The following is a 5921-nucleotide window of genomic DNA, read 5'->3' on the forward strand; positions in this document are numbered from 1 at the left end:
TGGGGCCTCATGGAATCAAGGAGACCATTGTGACCCAGGTGTTGCATGTGAAGGCAAGGAGCCATTGTGACACTTTGGGCTTCTTCCCTTGAGCTCTGCAGCGGGCTGTCCCAGCCCAGCGCACCATGTGCCACCTGCTCTCCTCAGGGCTCTGCCTGCACACAGCCCCAGGAGAAGTTTTCCTGTTTGCAAGGAAAGAATGGAAAAGCCGGAGCAGGTTTCCTAAACAACAAACCCCACTCAGGAGCCACATGCTCAGTACAGGCTGCCTGGAACGATGTCCCCTTTCTACAAGGGTCAGGGTGAGCAGGAATGAATGATCTCTGGGAGCAGAATTCTCGGAGTCTTTCCACTGAATTCTCTGTCCCTGTGTCTTGGGGTGACTTTATCATGTGTATCCCCTATTGCTGCTCTATGCCCAGAAGTGAACTTTGTGCATTTCTGTGCCTTTCAACTGAGCCTGAGAGGGGGGAGAGGAAAAAAAACCGGACAAACTTCTCAGAGCGTTTGTTCAAGGACACACATACACACTCCTCTGCATCCTGCTTGCAGCAAGAGCAGAGGAAGCAACTTTGTTTCTTTTTAGCCAGTTTTCAGCTCCTTTTCTCTGGGGGGAGATGGAGAGTTGAACTTTGTTTTCCTGGGACTTCGGGGGTTTTTTTCCCTTCTTCTCTTCTTGACTCTTTCAACATCAGAGCACATTGGGAGAATTTTCTCCCGAGGTGGGGGCCCTGAATGTGGGCCCATGAGCCAGCTGCAAGGAGGAGGAGAGAGACTACACCTACGGAAGTGTTGGGGTTCCTCCCTCCTGCCATGCGGTCATGGGAGAGGGGACCCTGGGGTAGAGGCATGGCCTGGGCACGGGGGGTCTCCCTGCTCACATGTGCCCTAACCCTGTTCAGCACTGCTTATTTTGTGTTGCCCTGTGTGAGGAGGGCCCTGGTTGTCCCTTGATTGCTCAGTTCTTTGGCAGTGCCCCGCCCGTGTGGCTGGAGAAGAAAGAGCTCTGAAACTTCTCTCAAGAATCGCTCCCTGTTTCTTTGCACGGGCCTCGCTGTCTATGGATGTTTCAGGAGACCCCACCGAAACACGGAAGGACTCTCAAATTATCCCAGCTTTCTCTGCACAGCGAGAGCTTTTAATATTTAGCATTGCTATCCTTTTCCTGTGTGTTTGTTAAAAAAATAGTTTTTATCTCTTTCACTTTCTTCCCAGGAAAGTTCTTTTTTCCAAAAACCTGGTGGGGGAGGGCTGGGTGTAACCTGCCTTCTATCAGAGGATATTTTCCTCCACATTTGTCCAAACCGGCACAGCCTGTCCTTTCCTGGGTCTCTGTTGCAGATGGAAGCTGCTGGTGCCATTGTCAGCTTGAAGCCCTCTTTTGATGCAAGCAGATGTTGCCAGGTGTGTTCAGCAGCTGTTGCTCAATGCTTATGCCAAGCTATTGTGTTCCTCATGGAACCAAGGAGCCATTGTGACACTGCAGGGGCTGATGGCATCAAGGAGGCAATTGTGACAGTACAGAACCTCCTAGAAACAAGGCTCCATTGTGACACCGTGGGGAATCATGGAATCAAGGAGCCCATTGTGACACGGCTGCATGGAACCAATGGTCCATGGTTACACGGCGGATTCAAGAAGAGCACGGTGACACCACGCAACATCACGGAACCATAGGTCCATTGTGACACAGCGGGGCCTCATGGAAACAAGGGGACCATTGTGGCAAAGCAGGGCCTAATGGAAGCATGGAGGGCATTGTGACACTAAGGAAACTCCTGGAACCAAGATGACCACTGGCACATAATGGAACCTCATGGAAGCAAGCCTCCACGATGGTTTTGGAGGGCCTCAGGGACCACAGGACCCATTGTGACACAGCAGGACCTGGTGGAACCAAGGAGCCTTTGTGATACTCCAGATCCACATGGAAGCCAGGGTGCACTGAGACACAGCGGGGCCTTGTTGGAACCAAAGACACCTCTGCAAAAAGCAGGCTAGCTCATAGAAGCAAGGAGTCCTTTGTTACAACATCAAACCTATGGAAGCAAGGGACCATTGTGACACTGCGGGGCCTCATGGAACCAATTGTCCATGATGACAGTGCGGATCAAAGGAGACCATGGTGACACTGCGGAACCTGATGGAACCAAGGAGCCATTGTGACACAGTGGGGCCTCATGGAATCAAGGAGACCATTGTGACCCAGGTGTTGCATGTGAAGGCAAGGAGCCATTGTGACACTTTGGGCTTCTTCCCTTGAGCTCTGCAGCTGGCTGTCCCAGCCCAGCGCACCATGTGCCACCTGCTCTCCTCAGGGCTCTGCCTGCACACAGCCCCAGGAGAAGTTTTCCTGTTTGCAAGGAAAGAATGGAAAAGCCGGAGCAGGTTTCCTAAACAACAAACCCCACTCAGGAGCCACATGCTCAGTACAGGCTGCCTGGAACGATGTCCCCTTTCTACAAGGGTCAGGGTGAGCAGGAATGAATGATCTCTGGGAGCAGAATTCTCGGAGTCTTTCCACTGAATTCTCTGTCCCTGTGTCTTGGGGTGACTTTATTGTGTGTATCCCCTATTGCTGCTCTATGCCCAGAAGTGAACTTTGTGCATTTCTGTGCCTTTCAACTGAGCCTTAGAGGGGGGAGAGGAAAAAAAACCGAACAAACTTCTCAGAGCGTTTGTTCAAGGACACACATACACACTCCTCTGCATCCTGCTTGCAGCAAGAGCAGAGGAAGCAACTTTGTTTCTTTTTAGCCAGTTTTCAGCTCCTTTTCTCTGGGGGGAGATGGAGAGTTGAACTTTGTTTTCCTGGGACTTTGGGGGTTTTTTCCCCTTCTTCTCTTCTTGACTCTTTCAACATCAGACCACATTGGGAGAATTTTCTCCCGAGGTGGGGGCCCTGAATGTGGGCCCATGAGCCAGCTGCAAGGAGGAGGAGAGAGACTGCACCTCCGGAAGTGTTGGGGTTCCTCCCCCCTGCCATGAGGTCATGGGAGAGGGGACCCTGGGGTAGAGGCATGGCCTGGGCACGGGGGTCTCCCTGCTCCCTGCTCACATGTGCCCTAATCCTGTTCAGCACTGCTTATTTTGTGTTGCCCTGTGCGAGGAGGGCCCTGGTTGTGCTGTGATTGCTCAGTTCTTTGGCAGTGCCCCGCCCATGTGGCTGGAGAAGAAAGAGCTCTGAAACTTCTCTCAAGAATCGCTCCCTGTTTCTTTGCACGGGCCTCGCTGTCTATGGATGTTTCAGGAGACCCCACCGAAACACAGAAGGACTCTCAAATTATCCCAGCTTTCTCTGCACAGCGAGAGCTTTTAATATTTAGCATTGCTATCCTTTTCCTGTGTGTTTGTTAAAAAAATAGTTTTTATCTCTTTCACTTTCTTCCCAGGAAAGTTCTTTTTTCCAAAAACCTGGTGGGGGAGGGCTGGGTGTAACCTGCCTTCTATCAGAGGATCTTTTCCTCCACATTTGTCCAAACCGGCACAGCCTGTCCTTTCCTGGGTCTCTGTTGCAGATGGAAGCTGCTGGTGCCATTGTCAGCTTGAAGCCCTCTTTTGATGCAAGCAGATGTTGCCAGGTGTGTTCAGCAGCTGTTGCTCAATGCTTATGCCAAGCTATTGTGTTCCTCATGGAACCAAGGAGCCATTGTGACACTGCAGGGGCTGATGGCATCAAGGAGGCAATTGTGACAGTACAGAACCTCCTAGAAACAAGGCTCCATTGTGACACCGTGGGGAATCATGGAATCAAGGAGCCCATTGTGACACGGCTGCATGGAACCAATGGTCCATGGTTACACGGCGGATTCAAGAAGAGCACGGTGACACCACGCAACATCACGGAACCATAGGTCCATTGTGACACAGCGGGGCCTCATGGAAACAAGGGGACCATTGTGGCAAAGCAGGGCCTAATGGAAGCATGGAGAGCATTGTGACACTAAGGAAACTCCTGGAACCAAGATGACCACTGGCACATAATGGAACCTCATGGAAGCAAGCCTCCACGATGGTTTTGGAGGGCCTCAGGGACCACAGGACCCATTGTGACACAGCAGGACCTGGTGGAACCAAGGAGCCTTTGTGATACTCCAGATCCACATGGAAGCAAGGGTGCACTGAGACACAGCGGGGCCTTGTTGGAACCAAAGACACCTCTGCAAAAAGCAGGCTAGCTCACAGAAGCAAGGAGTCCATTGTTACAACGTAAAAGCTATGGAAGCAAGGGACCATTGTGACACTGCGGGGCCTCATGGAACCAATTGTCCATGATGACAATGCGGATCAAAGGAGACCATGGTGACACTGCGGAACCTGATGGAACCAAGGAGCCATTGTAACACAGTGGGGCCTCATGGAATCAAGGAGACCATTGTGACCCAGGTGTTGCATGTGAAGGCAAGGAGCCATTGTGACACTTTGGGCTTCTTCCCTTGAGCTCTGCAGCTGGCTGTCCCAGCCCAGCGCACCATGTGCCACCTGCTCTCCTCAGGGCTCTGCCTGCACACAGCCCCAGGAGAAGTTTTCCTGTTTGCAAGGAAAGAATGGAAAAGCCGGAGCAGGTTTCCTAAACAACAAACCCCACTCAGGAGCCACATGCTCAGTACAGGCTGCCTGGAACGATGTCCCCTTTCTACAAGGGTCAGGGTGAGCAGGAATGAATGATCTCTGGGAGCAGAATTCTCGGAGTCTTTCCACTGAATTCTCTGTCCCTGTGTCTTGGGGTGACTTTATCATGTGTATCCCCTATTGCTGCTCTATGCCCAGAAGTGAACTTTGTGCATTTCTGTGCCTTTCAACTGAGCCTGAGAGGGGGGAGAGGAAAAAAAACCGGACAAACTTCTCAGAGCGTTTGTTCAAGGACACACATACACACTCCTCTGCATCCTGCTTGCAGCAAGAGCAGAGGAAGCAACTTTGTTTCTTTTTAGCCAGTTTTCAGCTCCTTTTCTCTGGGGGGAGATGGAGAGTTGAACTTTGTTTTCCTGGGACTTCGGGGGTTTTTTTCCCTTCTTCTCTTCTTGACTCTTTCAACATCAGAGCACATTGGGAGAATTTTCTCCCGAGGTGGGGGCCCTGAATGTGGGCCCATGAGCCAGCTGCAAGGAGGAGGAGAGAGACTACACCTACGGAAGTGTTGGGGTTCCTCCCTCCTGCCATGCGGTCATGGGAGAGGGGACCCTGGGGTAGAGGCATGGCCTGGGCACGGGGGGTCTCCCTGCTCACATGTGCCCTAACCCTGTTCAGCACTGCTTATTTTGTGTTGCCCTGTGTGAGGAGGGCCCTGGTTGTCCCTTGATTGCTCAGTTCTTTGGCAGTGCCCCGCCCGTGTGGCTGGAGAAGAAAGAGCTCTGAAACTTCTCTCAAGAATGGCTCCCTGTTTCTTTGCACGGGCCTCGCTGTCTATGGATGTTTCAGGAGACCCCACCGAAACACGGAAGGACTCTCAAATTATCCCAGCTTTCTCTGCACAGCGAGAGCTTTTAATATTTAGCATTGCTATCCTTTTCCTGTGTGTTTGTTAAAAAAATAGTTTTTATCTCTTTCACTTTCTTCCCAGGAAAGTTCTTTTTTCCAAAAACCTGGTGGGGGAGGGCTGGGTGTAACCTGCCTTCTATCAGAGGATCTTTTCCTCCACATTTGTCCAAACCGGCACAGCCTGTCCTTTCCTGGGTCTCTGTTGCAGATGGAAGCTGCTGGTGCCATTGTCAGCTTGAAGCCCTCTTTTGATGCAAGCAGATGTTGCCAGGTGTGTTCAGCAGCTGTTGCTCAATGCTTATGCCAAGCTATTGTGTTCCTCATGGAACCAAGGAGCCATTGTGACACTGCAGGGGCTGATGGCATCAAGGAGGCAATTGTGACAGTACAGAACCTCCTAGAAACAAGGCTCCATTGTGACACCGTGGGGAATCATGGAA

Source organism: Aphelocoma coerulescens, unplaced genomic scaffold (genome assembly GCF_041296385.1).
Source record: "Aphelocoma coerulescens isolate FSJ_1873_10779 unplaced genomic scaffold, UR_Acoe_1.0 HiC_scaffold_349, whole genome shotgun sequence".
Classification (NCBI taxonomy): domain Eukaryota; kingdom Metazoa; phylum Chordata; class Aves; order Passeriformes; family Corvidae; genus Aphelocoma; species Aphelocoma coerulescens.